Below are 19,874 nucleotides of genomic sequence, written 5' to 3' on the forward strand. Positions count from 1 at the left end.
ACACTAGTGTAATCTATTTACTTGAGCACTCTCCTATAATGTATATAATCCTACTTTTATTTATCATGACATAAGGCTAGTCTATTAAAATTATACTTTTCTTAAAATGAATTCAAATTTGTAAGATATACAAGAAGCAGAATAGTTCCAACTGTAGGTCTTAACCGTTTCAACTAACAAATAGCCAATTTTTCTGAACTTTAAAATTAAAGTAGTCAAGAGCTAATAGGTTAATGAACAACTAGGAAGACTGGGATACATTCTGCCCACTAACAGCTGCAGCTGAAAACAGTATCTGGGGACAGAAAGTTCTAACATGAAAACAGGTTATAATACAAGTTTTCATGTTTTAAAAAAATTCTGATAATCTTTTATGCTTATACTGTACACAAAATGACATAGTTTCTTATAATAATAAACTTAAAATTTCAATATACCACTTCCTTCCTTTAATTTGCTTCCCTTCCTCATCCTATTCCATATACCTACCAGTTTGGGGATTACACCCTTTTAATCCATATGCTCCAAATCACTTTGTTAAAAATGCCACCATGCTACAGTACTAGAAGTGAATTAAAGTTATTCCACTGGCAAATGCCATTGCCAATTTGCTTCTTAGATGTTTAGTGAAACTATAACATCTTCTGGAAAGATACAGGAACTCAGTAAAAGTCACATTTTATAAACCTGGTCAGTGAAAACAAAATTCTGACTAAGCTTCTGTTGTTTAATTCATTCATTTATATTTAGTAAGAGTATTGAGTATTACAGGGCTGCAGTATTCAAAACACTACAGAAACCTAAAACTAGTTTATTCATTTGGGGAACCAATATAACTAGAAAAAATGTTTTTAAACCTGGCATTTTGAGACACCTGGGTGGCTCAGTGGGTTAAGCATCTGCCTTCATCTTGGGTCATGATCCTAGGGTCCTGGGATACAGCCCTGCATCAGGCTCCATACGCAGGGGGAGCCTGTTTCTCCCTCTCTCTCTCTGCAGTTCCTCTTGCTTGTATTTTCTCTCTCTCAAATAAAGAAATAAATAAAATCTTACAAACATAAATAAATAAACCTGGCATTTTTGGGTGCCTGGGGGGCTCAGTCAGTTACGCATTTGCTTTTGGCTCAGGTCATGATTGCATGGTCCTGGGATGGAGATCCACATCAGGATCCTCGCACATCAGATCCTCTCCCTCTGACTGCTGCTTCCCCTGCTTGCGCTCTCTATCACATAAACAAAATCTTTTTTTTTTTTTAAAGATTTTATTTATTTGATCGACAGAAATCATAAGTAGGCAGGGAGGCAGGCAGAGAGAGAGGGAAGCAGGCTCCCTGCTGAGCAGAGAGCCTGATGTGGGGCTCGATCCCAGGACCCTGGAATCATTACCTAAGCCAAAGGCAGAGGCTTTCACCCCCTGAGCCACCCAGTCGCCCCTAAATAAACAAAATCTTAAAAAAAAAACAACCCCGGCATTTCATGAATCATCACAAAAAATAAAATTGCCATTAATTTTGAATTTTAAAAAGGTTTACATCTCTAAATTATCCAGGCAGGAAAAGGATGTGACTTCATTCCCATACCCATACCTTTCTGCCCAGCTTCCAAATCCCAAGTATAAACACTACTACATTCCAAAAGTAAATTATTCCACTCCATTCAGAGACAAACCTAAGTAATTGGTTGAGTAATTGATGGCAATGATGGCATATCCATATCAAGAAATATAATATGGCCATTTTAAAAATAAAGATAAAGGGGCACCTGGGTGGCCCAGTGGGTTAAAGCCTCTGTATTTGGCTCTGGTCATGATCCCAGGGTCTTGGGATGGAGGCCCACATCGGGCTCTCGCTCAGTGGGAAGCCTGCTCCCTGCCCCTGCCGCCTGCCTCTCTGCCTACTTCTGATCTCTATCTGTCAAATAAATAAATAAAATCTTTAAAAAAAAAAGATAAAGAGGGGACCTGGGTGGCTCAGTGGGTTAAAGCCTCTGCCTTCGGCTTAGGTCATGATCCCAAGGGTCCTGGGATCGAGGATGAGGCTCTCTGCTCAGCAGGGAACCTGCATCCCCCCTCACTATCAGCCTGCCTCTCTGCCTACTTGTGATTTCTGTCTGTCAAATAAATAAATCTTTTTTAAAAAAAAATAAAAATAAAGATCTACTCAGACCATAGAAAATATATTGTTGAGTAAAGCAGGCTATAAGTAATATAAAACCAAATGAAAATAATTTCACTTATGTAAAAAATATGTATGTATAAAAATATAATAGTGGTTATCTAGGAGATGAGAATTTTTGTGATTTTTACTCTATATTTCTACATTATTTAAGTTTTGCAATAAAAAAAAAAGTATGTTACACTTCATTTACTAACCTAGAATGGTGTTCAAAATATACTAAAAGATAAAAACAGGTTATAAAATTCGTAATATGATCCTATTTTATTTTATTATTATTTTAAAAAATATTTTATTTAATGACTTGTCCTTAAAAGCTAACTTTCTTTCAAATACATATATCTGATTTTTTCTCAAAATGTCTTGAGCAAATTGGAGATTCACATTCAAATGTTTAAAAGAACCAGCATAGGGACGCCTGGGTGGCTCAGTGGGTTAAAGCCTCTGCCTTCGGCTCAGGTCATGATCTCAGGGTCCTGGGATCGAGCCCCGCATCGGGCTCTCCGCTCAGTGGGGAGCCTGCTTCCTTCTCTCTCTCTGCCTGCCTCTCTGCCTGCTTGTGATCTGTGTCAAATAAATAAGTAAAATTAAAAAAAAATAAAATAAAATAAAATAAAAAATAAAAGAACCAGCATAGTGAAAAACCTTATTTCATATAAACTTCATAATAACCCTGTTAAAGAGGAAATAAGGATAAAAGGATGAAATGAAATAAAATTAGCAAAAAGTAAAACCGATATTTAAATACGTTTCCTGACTATCAATTCTGTACTTCTTTCCACTACCAAACAGATAACTCTAGATTAACAGAACTACAAATAAAATACAACTGGAAATAATTTTTCCATGGCGGCCAGTCTGGAACCAACTATCTAAAGCTTTTCCACTTCATCTAATCCACTCAGAAAAAAAAAAAAATTAAGCCTTAAAAGCCAGACATCCTAAATTGTACAATCCTTAATAAAGAAGAGATGGCTGGCAGTATTAGTTTCTCTTACACTGGCACAAATCCTTGTTTTCAAATCCAAAGAAACTTTGGCACTGTTATTATTCCTACAATCAGATAAATCAAGAAACTACCCTAAAGAAAATGGCCACAAAGAATGCCAAAATGACCAAAACTGATGTTTATTCTCCTTTATTCGAAATGGGATGTTTCTTTGGCACTAATAATGACCTTATAATAAAAGTATGGTTTTTATCCTTTCAAAAAAAGATAACGTAGCATCGTTATTCCAATAATTATTATTATTATTTTAATTATTATTATTGCAGCAACTTACATTGCTTATGCTAGGCACTACTCTAAGCACTTTACTTAGTTAACTTATTTAATTCTTGCAACTCTATGATGAAAGCTCTGTTATCAACAGCATTTTACAGATAAGAAAATTGAGGCAGAGAAGTTAATGAACTTGTCCAAGCTGTCACACCTAGTGAACAATATAACCAGAACCTGAACCCAGCAGTTCTGCTCCAAGGCCCACATCTTTAACCACTATACCCACTGTCTTCTCCAAGTTATTATTATCATGGGAGAGAATATAATAAACATATAAGAGAAGTTTTTCCAAATTGCCTTAAAATTCTATGTGGCCAGAGCATAAGAATGTTGGTGTTAAACAAGAACACTGTCCCCATGAAGTGAAATATTAAACATTCCTATGAAGTTGGACATCAGATCTTGGAATTGGACCTGCTGTAAAGCAGAGAATAGGGTCCCACAACATAACTTCTGTGTGACCCTTGTTTTTAAGGAGAAACTGAGTAAGGCAAAAGTCTGCAGTTATTTAGGTAAGTTGTTAGAAAACACAACTTTGAGACAATGAGAGACTCAATGTCTGTTTACCCTTACCTTAAAGGCAGCCATAAACATAAAAAGTATGTTTAAAAAACTGAAAACAACAATTATATGGGACAAACCTTCTTATCCTGTCAGGGTAAGGGATTAAAAAAGCCAGGAAAAGATATAGAACATAAACTATAGAACATTTAACTTAAAATATGAATCTGTCTAAACCACTTTAGAATTTATTTTTTTCTTATAATTTTCTAACCTGAGACAAAGTAACTGTTATTACAATTTTCCACAATTTACAAACTGAAATTCAACTAAGTTTTATTTTAACAATACAAAGAAGAAAGAGCACTGTTCAGTATTGTGAAACACCTCTCCCTGAAAAATCCTGAACTTTTCCTAACACAGGTTTTTTTTACTAACACAGTTTTTTAAATAAATGCTCAAACCTCAACTTATTAGGAAACCATTTTGTTTCCTTTGTATACCACAGCCTAACTGCCTGAAACAAGATTTGTCAGTTTATTGTTTCATTCAGAATAGTTGTATCTAGTCACCTGTCACTTAGCACTCATTAAAATCTGTACCAAGAAGATTTACAAAAGCCAAAGAAGAAGGTTTTTAGATACCTAGGGTATCCAAGAATCATCTATGGTGGAACACAAAATATACAGGGAACACAAAGTAACAAAACAAAATATCAAGGATAATAACTTTGTGCAGCTGAGAGAGAGAGAAAGGGATAGAAAAACAGAAAGTGAGAGACTTCTTTAATTCCTGGAAATGGAGAATTCAAGAGCCTTACCTTAAAGACTCAATGGAGTGATCTGAATCTTCTGAGATACAGACTCTGCAAACTACATTTCTATTCAATATTAAATACCAAAATTAGGGATATTGCTTTTTACTGTCTATTCCAAGTATTTTTTTTAAAGATTTTATTTTATTTATTTGACATGTAGAGAGATCACAAGTAGGCAGAGGCAGGCAGAAATAGAGGGGGGAAGCAGGTTCCCCGCTAAGCAGAAAGCCCAACGCAGGGTTCAATCCCAGGACCTGAGCCAAAGGCAGAGGCTCAACCCACTGAGCCACCAGGTGCCCCCTATTCCTAGCTATTTTAACTGATAAAACTTTAACTCTTATTTTTTCAAAGATTTATTTGAGGGGCACCTGGGTGGCTCAGTCAGTTAAGCATCTGCCTTCGGGTCCTGGGATGAGCCCCAAATCCAGGTCCTCACTCAGTGGGAGTCTGTTTCTCTCTCTCTTCCCCGCTCATTCTATCTCACTATCTGTCTCTCTCTGCCAAATAAATAAAAAAAAAATCTTTAAAAAAAAATGTAATCTCATTTTTTTAAAAAAGGTTAAAAAATACATACACACACACATACATACATACATATATACATACATACATACACACTTTTAAAAGAAGATTTGCAAGAGAGCATGCACCTACTCAAGAGAGTGGTGGGGTGGGGGCAGAGGTAGAGAATCTTCAAGGAGACTTCGGGCTGAGTGCAGAGCCCACTATGGGGCTCAATCCCAAGACCCATGAGATCATGACCTGAACAGAAACCAAGACTCAGATGTTCAACTAACTAAGCCATCCAGAAGCCCCCTTTTTACTCTTATTTTTATTAAATATTATCCTCTGAATTTCTCACCTGAGTTTTATCTATGTTTAAGGATTTTAGCAATCCAAATGTTGATGTGCCACTAGGACAGATAACACATCCACATTTGGATCACTAATATGGTATTTTTCTCACAGGACACACCATCCAGTCCCTTTATAAAGAGCTATGTTTACTGCAATCCATTATCGCTGCATAATACAATCAATAGTCAAGTAGATGAACACTGTCTTACTTAAAAGGAAAAAGGAAAAGGAGAGGTCTAACACCCTGAGAAAGACCTTCCATATAGTGCTCTGGTATATCTTTGTTCAAGAACCAGGTAGAGGTGAATATTCAAATAGTTCTTAGTGGAAGAAGGCCTCATATTTTTTCTCTACTAATTTCCCTCTAATTTGGCATTTCCAAATGGACGGGTTTTCTTTTCTGGGCAATATTTAGGGTTCAGCCTAAAATGATTTTTCCAAAACAGTTTACTTCTCATAATTCCCTTTTTCTGTTTCATTTTGCTCATTCAATAAAGAAGAGCTAAATTTCACTTCTAAGTCTGTTTGATTTGGGATATTCTGAAATACAATTGGCTTCCATGCAGGTTGACAGTTGATGTTTCTGCAAAGGTCTAACAAGCTGAAGAAAGACTTCCTGGTATAAATGTATAAGAAAACAAAACTCATGTAAATTTAAGGGAAAACATACTTTTGGATTTATACACAAACAAGCAAAAAAGTATGGTGAGAACACAATTACTCAGTAGCTATCTTTCAGTTCTAGTTTACCTTTCTATTTTTAGAATGTGACACCATATCCCTCCTGAAGCTCGCTACCACAAGCAACCCATTATAACTCTACCAACTGAGTATAGGCAACCAACCCTGATTATAGAATTTTCTTCAGAGTGGGCGCCTGGGTGGCTCAGTGGGTTAAAGCCGCTGCCTTCGGCTCAAGTCGTGATCCCAGGGTCCTAGGATCGAGCCCAGCATGGGGCTCTCTGCTCGGCAGGGAGCCTGCTTCCCTTCCTCTCTCTCTCTGCCTGCCTCTCTGCCTACTGGTGATCTCTGTCTGTCAAATAAATAAATAAAATCTTTAAAAAAAAAAAAAAGAATTTTCTTCAGAGTAAGTTTGTTTCTATAATTAGGAGGAAATACTAAGCTTATAGGTCAGTCAGGGTATCCACCAATTAAGTTTTCACTGGTAAAAGCACCATTCATTTTACAAAAATTATTATGAATTACCAGAATCCCTAATTTATACCTAAAACATTATTTACTCATAAAACCTACTTGTGCACTTATTAATACCTGTTTACCAGTAAACACAAATACTGATCAAGATTAATTTACTACATTTAATCCTGTTAATATTCTCTCATTTATCCTCAAACTAAAACCTGAACTATACCAATAATCTAAGAAAACATTTTAATATAGAAAGCATTTTCATAGTTAAAGACAAATAATAAATCAAACTAAAGAAAAGGAAATTAAATACTTCAATTTTCACACAAAATACTAAACTACCCAACAATGCCTCTTACCCAGGCCTCTGATTAATACAATTATACCTATATTTAACCTAGCAGTTATCTAGGGTCCTCATTAACCTCTACTAATGTCTAATTAATAGTACAAATACAAAGAGAATACCTTTTTGAGACTTAGTAGGGTTTATAGTTTCCATAGCTACAGAAATGTGTCTCACTTCACTAATGCAGCTCTTCTTCTTCCTGGCTTTCTGCCACAATTCTGTGACATTTATTGGAAAACTGCAATCTACTTGCTACTATTAAATATAAATATTTGCTTTCCAGAAATCAACAAAATGAATCAACCACGCATATTAATAGTAAAAATTTTTCAATCTAAACAATTGTGTCTACTTCATGAATTTTTCACAGTCATCTGTAGTCTAGACTGGCTCATCAAAATTTTGTTTTTGATCATTCAAGATATAGCACAATCAGTGATGTTCTAGGTCATCCCACTCATATTTTAAGCTAAAGACTTTGGGTCCCATATAGAAAGCAAGAAAAATTCACATTTTATGAAAACAAAAGGAAGAAAATCATAAATGATTTAGACAACAAAAATACACTCTGTTAAATGGGAAAAAGTCTTTTTTCCACGTGCCACTACACAATCACCTCTGTTTCAGTAACTTCACTGAAAAAGTTACTATATCTCAGGCTTCTAAAATTACTTTTTTCTAATATATATATATATATAGTAAAATAAATATAACATAAAATTTACCACTGCATTTTTTTCAAAAGATTTTTTTTTTTAATTTTAGAGAGAGACAGAGAGCCCATGTGAGTGTGTGCAGGTGGGAGGGCAAGAAGGAAAGGCAGAGGGAGAGAAGCATACTCTCCACTGAGTGTGGAGCTCAATGTGAGACTTGATCCCATGACTGAGATCATGACCTGAGCTGAAATCAAGAGTTGGACATTTAACTGACTGAGTCACCCAGGTGCCCCTTATCAGTGCATTTTTTTAAGGGTACAATTCAATGCTTTTAAGTTCACTCACAATGTTGTGCAATCATCACCTCTACCCATTTCCAGAACTTTTTCATTATCTCAAATATAAACTCTGTACCCATTAAATAGTAACTCACTACTGCCATCTCACCATAGTCCCTAGTGACCACTATTCACATACTTTCTGTCTCTATTCTAGATACTTCATGAAATCATACAATATTTGTCCCTTTTGTATCTGGCTTATTTCATTTATCTCACATGTTTTTGAAGTGCATCCATACTGTAAGATGTATCAAAATTTCATTCCTTTTTAAGGGAAAATAAAATTCCATTATCTGTACAACACCATACTTTATTTATCCATTTATTTGTTGATGGACACTTTAGTATATTCACAAAATTGTGCAACCATCACCACAATCAATCTTATAACACTTTTAATCACCCTTCCAAAAGAAACCCCAAACCCTTTAACTATCATCCCCTATCCTCGACTCCCACTCCTAGGAACAACTAATGTATCTTCTGTCCCTATAGATCTGTCCCTTCTGCTCAGTGCAGAGAAGATATGACTATTCTGTACATTTTTTTTAAGATTTTATTTATTTATTTGACAGACAGAGATCACAAGTAGGCAGAGAGCCCAATGCGGGGCTCAATCCCAGGACCCTGAGACCATGACCTGAGCTGAAGGCAGAGGCTTAACCCACTGAGCTACGTAGGTGCCCCTTCTGTACATTTTCTATAAATGGAATCCCAAAATATGTGGTATTTTGTGATTGGCTTCTTTCACTTAACACGTTTTCAAGATTCACCTACATAGCTCTGTTGGTTAAGCGTCTGCCTTTGGCTCAGGTCATGATCCCAGGGTCCTGCTCAGCAGGGAATCTGCTTCTCCTTCTCCCTCTGCCTGCCACTCCCCCGGCTTGTGTGCTCTCTCTCTCTGTGTCTCTCTCTGTGTCAAATAAACAAATTAACTAAATATTTTTTTAAAAGATCCATCCATGTTGCAGCATGTATCAGTAATACATTCCTTTTTATGCCAAATACTATTCCATTAAATGGATAATGTTTTGTTTATTCATCCATTGTTCAGTTGATGGACATCTTGGTTGTTTCTACATTTTGGCTATTAAGAATAGCCAAATGCAGAATGCAGCTATGGACATTTTTGTACAAGTTTTTATGTGTACAGATGTTTTCATTTCTGTTGTGAATATATCTAGAAGTGAGATGCTGGATTATATGGTACTCTACGTTTAATTTTTTGAGGAATTACCAGATAATTTTCTAAAGTGGCTGCACCATTTACATTTCCACCAGCAGTATATGAGGTGATTTGTCCACATCCTTGCCACACCTGTTTTCTTTTTGATTATAGCCATCCTAGTGGGTATCAAGTAGCAGTATCTCACTGTGGTTTAAATTTACATTTCTCTAATGACTAATAATGCTGAAAATCTTTTCATGTGTTTATTGGTATAGTTTGTATTTTTATTGTATCAGTGCTTTTATATTAAAACATTTATACAGGGGCACCTGGGTGGCTCAGTCAGCTAAGCATCTGCCTTTGGCTCAGGTCATGATCTCAGGGTTCTGGGATCAAGCCCCACATGGGACTCCCTTTTCAATGGGAAGCCTACTTCTCCCTCTTCCTCTGCTGCTCCCCCTGCTCATGCTTTCTCTATCTCAAGTAAACACATAAAGTCCTTAATAAATAACACATTTATATATTAGCAATATTTATCATTCCTTCCTTCCACATAATATTTTTTAAAAATCTGTCTATAGGGATGTCTGAGTAAGTTGTTAAGCCTCTGCCTTTGGCTCAGGTCATGATCCCAGGGTCTTGGGATCAAGCCCTGCATTGGGCTCCCTGCTCAGCCTTCTTCTTCTGTTCCTGCTTGTGTTCCCTCTCTCTGTGTCTCTCTGTATAAAATAAACAAACAAAATCTTTTAAAAAAAAGTCTATAAATAATATTACTAAGTCTTACTTCTCATTCACTTACATTTATATTTATGTTTAAAGTGAAGTTTACTCCTAGAATATAAGTTAAAAATCATAAGATTAATTTAATAGTTGCTGAGGACCAGGGTTTGACAGAAGTGATTTCACAAATGCCCATATACATATTCCACTTCACTCTACTAAATTCCCAGGAAAACTGAGGCACCTGGGTGGCTCAGTCGGTTGAGTGTGACTCTCGGGTTTCAGCTCAGGTCATGATCTCATGATCGTGGGATGGAGCCCCACACTGGGCTCCATGCTCAATGTAGTCTGCTTCAGATTCCTTCTCCCTCTCCCACCTCCCTGCCCCTCCCCACTCAAACTTTCTCTCTCTCTAAAATAAAATCTTTTTTTTTTAATAAAGTTTTGTTTTGTTTTGTTTTTTAATTTGACAGAGATCACAAGCAGGCAGAGAGGCAGGCAGAGAAACAGGCTCCCTGCTGAGCAAAGAGCCTGGCTCGATCCCAGGACCTGGGGATCATGACCCGAGCTGAATGAAGGCAGAGGCTTTAAGCCATTGAGCCACCCGGGTGCCCCTAAAATAAATAAAATCTTTTAAAAAAAATTCCAGGAAATCCATGCCAATATAAGTGAGAAAGCTAGGTTATATAGAGCTGATGTGGAGTAAAAAGGTCTACTTCCAATTCTACAAAATCACCTCACATTAACTGGTTACTCTGTTCCATGGGGCACAGAATTGCAAAATAAAATAACCCTCCCAAACAAAGAAAAAAAAGTAATGTTGGGAAAAATTACATTTTTCTTTTATATTTTCTGATAAAGGCACCAGACATTTTCTTGCCATAAAATTAAGATCACATCTCTAGCTTTCTCAATTATCCATGATGGTCAACCTATTATCTATTTATTTAACTAACCATTCTAGATTCTATTTTTTTTTTTTCAGTTGTAACATGTAAAAGGTCCACTAAGAAAACTTCTACCCATTATATATATTACATAGTTATACATTTTGTCCTAAACCTATTCCATTCAAACTTCACGAGAACTTTCTTCAGTATTTTAGATTCAGAGAACAAACCTCCATTTTCATCTTTACTATCTAAGTTCTTGTCTTTACAGATTAAATAGCTACAAATCTATAGTTTTCTATTTGTTGTAATTTTAATGTAATTGTTATTCCAGTTAAAGCTTTCTACATGGCTGTGTATAACTAGAACACAATCCTCTAAGACTTCCAATATCATTCCTTCCTTCTTTTCTGGATATAGTTCTCATTCACTCAATATTTATCAAGTACCTTTTAGATTATAAAGCACTTGTGTCAGATGCTCTGAGAATTCAAGGTATAATTGCTGGCCTTGAGAAAATTACCACCCAGTACAACTTTTTAAACAAAAGTGGACTTTACTATATGTTGTTTATGGTTTACTACAGCTTTAAATTCTATGACTGACTAATATTTTATAGTCAATTATTTCATCATAGTTTGGGTTTCTTTTTCTGAATAGATACATAATCTAGTACTTCAATAAATACTAAAGCTCTCCTAAGTTTTAAGAGACCATTCCTCAAATCATTTCCAATTTGCTAACACTTAAAAATTATTAAAAAGCAAAACACTTGGGGCACCTGGGTGGCTCAGAGGGTTAAGCCTCTGCCTTCGGCTCAGGTCAAGATCTCAGAGCCCCGCATCAGGCTCTTTGCTCAGCAGGGAGCCTGCTCCCCCTCCCTGCTCTCTGCCTGCCTCTCTTCCTACTTGTGATCTCTGTCAAATAAATAAATAAAATCTAAAAAAAAAGCAAGCTAAACACTTAAAAATAAATGTTTAAGAAGATATGTAAAACTTATACCTTGAGAACTACAAAACACTGTTGAAAGAAACTGAAGGGACATCTAAATAAAAGGAAAGATATCCCATGTTCATAGATTTAATATTATTAAGATGGCAATACTCCACAAACAATATTTCTCAAAACAGATTCAATGCAATCCCTATTAAAATCATAGCTCACTTTTTGCAGAAGTTGACAAGCTATTCTTAAAATTCAAATGGAGGGGAGCCAGGGTGGCTCAGTCAGTTAAGCATCTGCCTTCTGCTCAAGTCGTGATCTCAGGGTCCTGGGATGGAGACCTACCTCCGGGTCCCTGCACAGCAGGAAGTCTGCTTTTCCCTCTCCCCCTTTTCCCTGCTCCTGCTTCCTCTCTCAAAGAAATACATTTTAAAGATTTAAAATTAAAAGAGAAATTTAAGGGACTTTGAATAACCAAAACAATCTTGTAAAAGAACAAAAAAACTGGAAGACTCACCCTTCTCAATTTCAAAATATATTTCAAAGTTACAGTAATCAAAACAGTATGGTACTGACATAAAAACAGACAGAAAGATGAATGGAAAAGAATTGAGACTCCAGAAATAAATTAACTCAAAATGGATGAAAGATCAAAATGTAAGAACCAAAACTATAACATTCTCAGATGAAAATATAGGTGTAAATCTCTGTAACCCTAAGCTAGGCAACAGTTTCTCAAATATGACACAAACCATGAGTAACAACAACAAAAACAGATAAATTGCAGACTTAAAATTTAAAATGTTTGTGCATCAAAAGACACTATCAAGAAAGTGAAAGGATGCTTGGGTGGCTCACTTAGTTAAGCATCTGCCTTCCACTAAGGTTGTGATCTTGGGGTCCTAGGATGGAGATGGGAATCCCTGCTCAGTGGGGAGTCTGCTCCTCCCTCTTACTTTGCCCCTCCCCCTCCCCCACACCCCCCCTCTCTCTCTTTTTCTCTCTCTCAAATAAAATCTTTAAAAAAAAAAAAGTTAAAAGACAACCCACAGAGAGGGAGAAAATTTCTGCAAATCGCCAGCTGATAAAGGATTTGTATACAGAAATATAAAGAACTCTGACAACTCAACAATAAGAAGACAAGTGATTCAATTTAACAATGGGCAAAAGTCTTAAGTAGGCATTTTTCCGAAGAAGACATACTAATAGACAATAAACAAATGAAAAGATGCTCAAAAGTATTAATCATTAGAGAAATATAAATCAAAACCACAAGAGACTTCATACCCACTATGACATCTTTAATCAAAAAGAGATAATAACAAGTGTTGACAAGGCTATGAAGAAATCAGAACCCTCATACACTGCTGCTGAAAACATAAAATGATGTAGCCACTGTGGAAAGCAGTTTGGCAATTTCTGAAAAAGTTAAAAATAGAGTTATAGTATGACCCAGCAATTCCACTCCTGAGTATATACCCAAAAGAAAAAAAATCTGTAAACAGGAAAACTTGTACACAAATGTTCATAGCAACACTGTTCATAATAGCTAAAATAACCCAAATGCCCATGAACTAATGAATGAAGAGTCCAAAAATATTCTTCCATAAAAAGGAATGAATACTGATACATGCTATAAAATGCATGAACCTTGAAAATATAATGTTAAGTGACACAAAGAAGTCACAAAAGACTATACATGATCCCTCTGATACGAAATGTCTAGGAATAGATAAATCCAAACACAAAAAGTAGAGAGGGCTGCCACCGGCTGGAGGAAGGAGAGCTGAGAAGTGACTGCTAAATGAGTAAAGTGTTTCTTTTAAGGGGAATGAAAATGTTCCAGAATTATATACTGGTGCTAGTTGTATAACATTTTGAATGCACTAAAACCACCAAATTACATACTTTAAAATGGTTAAAATGAAAAACTTTATGATATATTAATTACCTCAATTAAAAAAAAAAGATAATCAGGAGCCAGGTCTTTAAGAATTTTGCATCTTTTTTTTTTTTTTTAAGATTTTATTTATCTATTTGACAGAGAGAGATCACAAGGCAGAGAGGCAGGCAGAGAGAGGGGGAAGAGCAGGCTCTCCGCCAAGCAGAGAGCCCGATGTGGGGCTTGATCCCAGGGACCTGGGATCATGACCTGAGCTGAAGGCAGAGGCTTAACGCACTGAGCCACCCAGGTGCTCCAAGAATTTTGCACCTTTTTTGTGCGTGTGTGAATTTTGCATCTTTATTAAAGGATTTTAAAGCAAGCAATATGATTAGATTTATACTTTAGGAAGACAAATCCTCTACCACATTGTGCTATGAATGCCTAAATCTTAGTATATAAATTTAGCAACATCTGATTTGGGTGCTCAGAAGCTTATGCTAATAAACTCCTGGTTCTTTGCTACATTATGGGTAAATATGTTTGTCAAGTAATTTATTTCTAGATATGAATTTTTATTATATTTGTTTATTTTATAAATACTTACATAGTGCTTACTGTATGCCAAATACTATTTCAAGTACTTTAGAAATATTAACTCATCTAGTCTTCATAAGAAATCTAACAGTCTATTATCACCACTTTATAGAACTGAGTCACAGAAAGGTTAACTAACTTGCCTAAAATCACACAGCTATTAAGTAATGCATGGTTCTGAAACTGGGTTTTTATTCACAAGCCTGATAAATAGATAGAACTCTGATTTTTCTACTTACTATCTTTACCATTATTTTTTTTTAATTTTAGATATTTGTCAGAGGGCGCCTGGGTGGCTCAGTGGGTTAAGCCGCTGCCTTCGGCTCAGGTCATGATCTCAGGGTCCTGGGATCGAGTCCCGCATCGGGCTCTCTGCTCAGCGGGGAGCCTGCTTCCTCCTCTCTCTCTGCCTGCCTCTCTGCCTACTTGTGATCTCTCTCTGTCAAATAAATAAATAAAAAATCTTAAAAAAATAAAAAAAATAAAAAAATAGATATTTGTCAGAGAGAGTACAAGCAGGGGGAGCAGCAGGCAGAGGGAGAAGCAGGCTCCCTGCTAATAAGCAAGGAGCCCAATGCAGGACTCAATCCCAGGACCCCAGGATCGTAACACTACCCGAAGGCAGATGATTAACCAACTGAGCCACCGAGAGGTACTGTACCATTTTTAATTCCTATGAAAGCACTTCTTCAAATTCAACTTCCAACTCTTCTGTTCATGTGTTCTCAGTTAAGTTTGAACTGAGTTTTTTTCTGTGCAGAATTTTTTGTAATGGATTCTATCCATTCTTACTAAGTTCACCAAAAAACATTTTCAAGAAAGTTATTTTTTAGGGGCGCCTGGGTGGCTCAGTGGGTTAAAGCCTCTGCCTTCTCAGGTCATGATCCCAGGGTCTTGGGATCGAGCCCCGTGTCGGGCTCTCTGCTCAGCAGGGAGCCTGCTTCCCTCTCTCTCTGCCTGCCTCTGCCTGCTTGTGATCTTTGCCTGTCAAATAAATAATAAATAAAATCTTAAAAAAAAAAAAAAGAAAGTTATTTTTTAGTTTTTAGTTACTATATTTTACAGTATAAATGTACCATTTGTGTTTACTGTAATAGACCAGTAAGTTAGCTAACTAGTGACATTCTGTTCTTCAACTACTTCATTACCCCATTTAAAAACAAAAAAGCAACAATGGAGCTTATTAAAGGAATTAAGTAGTCATTTTATCCAACGTATCTGTTATTCAGGTAAAAATAAACTAAGAAAATGAAATGCTCTTCAAAAATAATTATAGGGGTGCCTGGGTGGTTCAGGCGGTTGAGTGACTGCCTTTGGCTCAGGTCATGATCTCTGGGGTCCTGGGACTGAGCCCCACATTGGGCTCCCTGCTCTATGGGGAGCCTGCTTCTTCCTCTCTCTCTGCCCTAGCCCTACTCGTGCTTGCTCTCCCTCACTGTCTCTCAAATAAATAATCTTTAAAAATTATTATTATTATAAAATTCAAGCTATATGTTTACATTTTACATTCATTTGCTCTACTTTAGCCTAATATTCTAGAGAATATGGTTTAACAATACATAGTAAAAGGATATAGAAAAAGTTAGAGTTCACAAAACAATTTTATAAAAATTTACTCCAGTAAAATTTTAATTTATAATTTCTAAAGTCCTAGGTACTTAGAAATTAAATATTTAACTTATTAACACTAATTTATTATTATTAACTCTACTTTACAGTGATATTTTTCAAGTAAAATCTTCGTTTCAGACTGAAAACCTAATAAGCAAGTCACTACTTGGAAACTGGAAAAAAGAGATACTACAAAATCTTAAATAAAGACTTCTAATTACAACTTTATTATGAAAAATAGCTACTTGTTAGCTTAAACTTACGTTTGGATGCTTCATTGCTATTACATACTTTTAAACATGAGGCATTTTAGTGACTTACCTAAACAACTGTAATGAAAAGTTAATTCAAATAAATACTTAAGTTGTGTAACCAGGTCCCATCAACAAACATTTAATTGTTCCATTATGTTGCTAACAAAGGTATTTTATTATTATTATTTTTTAAGATTTTTATTTATTTATTTGTCAGAGAGAGGGAGAGCACAAGCAGGCAGAGGCAGAGAGAAAAGCAGACTCCCTGCTAAGCAAGGAGCCGGTTGCAGGACTTGATCCCAGGACTCTGGGATCATGACCTGAGGCGAAGGCAGCCTCTTAACCAACTGAGCCACCCAGGCATCCCAACACAAGTATTTTAATGTCTAAGGTCCAAACTAGTAGTATGGTATGTAGTAAAAATGATTACTGGGCAACTTGAATTTTATTCAAAATTAGTACATACAGTAGAGTTAAACACAAGATAGTACTCACCTTATATGTGACAGAAAGCTCATTTTGATTTTGACTGTTACACTTAACCTACAGTATTGCATACCCACTACATACTCTTCAACTATATAACCCTCTCCAGACTTAAACTATTTTACAAAGAAATTTTAAAGCTCTAAACTTCGATTTTTAATTATCTGGTATGGGGCAAACTATATGCTCTGGTGTAAGCTGCACAGAAGTTTTTTCCTATGAGCAAATAAAAGTTAAAAGTCAAGCATATTGGGTGCCTGGGTGTCTCAGTCATTAGGCAGCTGACTTTGGTTCAGGTCATGATTCCAGGATCCTGGGATCGAGCCCCACATCAGGCTCCCTGCTCAGTGGCAAGCCTGCTTCTCCCTCACTCTCTTCCCCTACTTGTGTTCCCTCTCTCGCTGTGTCCCTCTCTGTCAAATTAAATAAATAAAAATCTTTAAAAAAAAAAGTCAAGCATATTAATTTCATTTTCTAATCTAGACTGTATTACAAAACCCTTTAAAACATTGTTTATTCACATACAATCTCTTCTAATGAGCTATAAACTATATGTGGCCAAGATCCATGTGCAAATTCATTTTTTTTTAAGATTTTTTTTCTTAATTTGTTTTACAGATAGAGATCACAAGTAGGCAGAGAGGCAGGCAGAGAGAGAGGAAGCAGGCTCCCTCTTGAGCAGAGAGCCTGATGCGGAGATGTGGGGATGCGGGGCTCAATCCCAGGACCCTAAGATCATGACCTGAGCTGAAGGCAGAGGCTTTAACCCACTGAGCCACCCAGGTGCCCCTGCAAATTCATTTTAAGTGAGTGAATAAATATAAATATCATGACTAAGTAACCTATACTTGCACATAAACATGAAAAGTCATCCCTAGAAAATTACACTTGGCTACATTATAGAATACAGTAATGTAAAACAGAATAAAAATTTTCATTATTTTTAGGTCCTTTGAAAAAATAGTTTTCCGTTTTAGAACGTTACAGTGGTTGAACAAACAAAAGTTGAAGAGAAAAGAGCATATAGTGTATAATCCATTAATATGAAATTCTAAAAAAGACAAAACTGATCTATTTTAAGAAAAAACAGACAAGTAGTTGCCTGAGGGCAACTTGCCAGTTGGGCAAGACTGACTACAAAACAGCAAGAGGTAACCTACCTAACAGGGTGACTGAGATGTTCTGTATCTCATCTATGGTGATTACACTGATGTGTACACTTGTTAAAAATTCATGGAACACCCTAAATTGGTAAACCTCTGTGCTTCTATATAAAGACGATCTGTTATTTAAAAAAAGAGCGAGCGAGAGAGAGAGAGAATACAAGGACTAATCGCAAAAACCAACAAGCAAATGTAGAAAGTACCATGAGAAAATGGAGATATGAGTAGAACAAGATTTTAGAAAGAGGGACAGTGCAAAGAACCCAAGTAAATTAATAGGGCCCAATGCAGAGTATCACTACTGATACAGACATTTTATAGTTTCGTCCTCTGACATCATGTCAGTTGTTTTTTCCTCTTAACTCTTAGGTAAGCAAAACAGCTATTAAAGTCTCTACCGAAGAAAAGGAATGCTTGCACGATTTTCCACAGGGTCTCAAAACAAAACTAGAACTAAAATCCATATTTTCTAATGCCTAACACAAAATTTTCAGGAAATTCATGAACAATGACCAACCACAGCATGAAAAGAACTAACTCCAAGAGCTCTATTAGTACTGTATTCTCTGTTGCTCATCTCCTTTCAAATTTAGCTAAGCTCTGAAACACATTAGCAGAAATAAGGTGCAATGATTCCAGGCTTCCATAAAACTAATGCCAAAGAAGTGATGAGTCCCATGGCATCCTCCATTTCTCAAGTAATTCTCCTTTGGTGATGGTCTGCTTAGCCTTCCCCTACTTTTCACTTCTGAGTACCACCACCTGTCAACACAGAGGTGGTACAATCTTAAAGACACTCACCCAAGTCAGGCAATGATTTGCTAATTTCCAGTGTTAATATATTTCCCCAAAAGGGTCATCATTGTATTCTTAACTGATTTTTATCTGTGGCTTATAGAACTTCTTACTTTATGGAGGCTGTTTAGCTGAAGAATCCTACACAAAGCACTCTTTTTACACCATATGAACAGTGGTGTAATTTTAGTAGGGCCCAAAGTGTAAATATCAATTATCAAATGTTTATACTAAAGAGAGTCAGGATAAGCTCAATACTCTGTGGTAAAATAGTGAAAGTTTCAAATTCCAGCCTCCCCGATTAACTATGCGACCTTGGGAAAATAAGCGAATCCCTCTGTACCTCAGTTTGCTCATTTATGAAATACAGATACGGACTCTATCTCAGAGGATTTTTTCTGAGGACTAAATGTGAAAAATATCTGTAAAATTCTGGCACACATAAATTGCTCAAAAAATGTTTCCAATTACTAGCACTGAATTTATTAATCTTTCTTTTCCAACACTGTTTCTTTTATCATGCCCTACAAATGTTATTTTAAGTAGATGTCTTAAAACTAAAACTAAAACTAAAACAACAAAAAACCCCACTAAACTAAAGCTAAATTTATAAAGGTAAGAGTAATCAACAGCTTAGGTCACTCTTAGAAACTTTTTCTGTTCTTGCCTCATCTTCAAAAGAAGATACCAGAAAAAACCCAAAAAACAAAAGACGCAACCAATACCAATACCAAATTTACTAAAAGACTAATTGTAACATGAATGGGGGGGGGGAGAAGATTAAACATTTATGGCTGGGCAGCACTAATTCTCATCACCTAGTCAAGTAAGTATTAAGAGAAAAAAATTTATTTTTCAATAATAAATAAATTCTTAATAAGAATAAGTAAACTGAAAATGTCCACGTAGCACATCTTTAGTTTCAAATCATCAAAACTATAGATCCTTTATCACAGCACCAGGTTTTATTTACACTTGGAAGCTAGAATCATTATCTATAGTTAAACCATAAAGAAAATTTCTACCTTTTCACTCAAGTACAGGTTTGTAATTAGTGTATTATACACTGTTAGTTTTTTTAACCTTGATTTTCATTAAGACAACAGCAAATAAAAGACACGTGAATCTCTTTTATGTAACTTGAAATAAAATCTTTGCAACAAGACAATAACATAAATTAATAAGCAACATTTCTACTGAAGAATGTCTTACAACTTAGAGATAACAGGACTATCTTCT

The 19,874-nt window shown here is 35.9% G+C and overlaps 1 protein-coding gene across 12 annotated transcripts in view; it reads right to left on the reverse strand.

The window, feature by feature from the left end:
- The window catches only part of NFAT5 (nuclear factor of activated T cells 5), a 115,088-nt gene that overhangs the window by 86,054 nt on the left and 9,160 nt on the right, over window positions 1–19,874 (reverse strand). The window lies entirely within an intron of this gene.

The sequence above is a fragment of the Mustela nivalis genome (assembly GCF_964662115.1).
Source record: "Mustela nivalis genome assembly, chromosome: 18".
NCBI lineage: Eukaryota > Metazoa > Chordata > Mammalia > Carnivora > Mustelidae > Mustela > Mustela nivalis.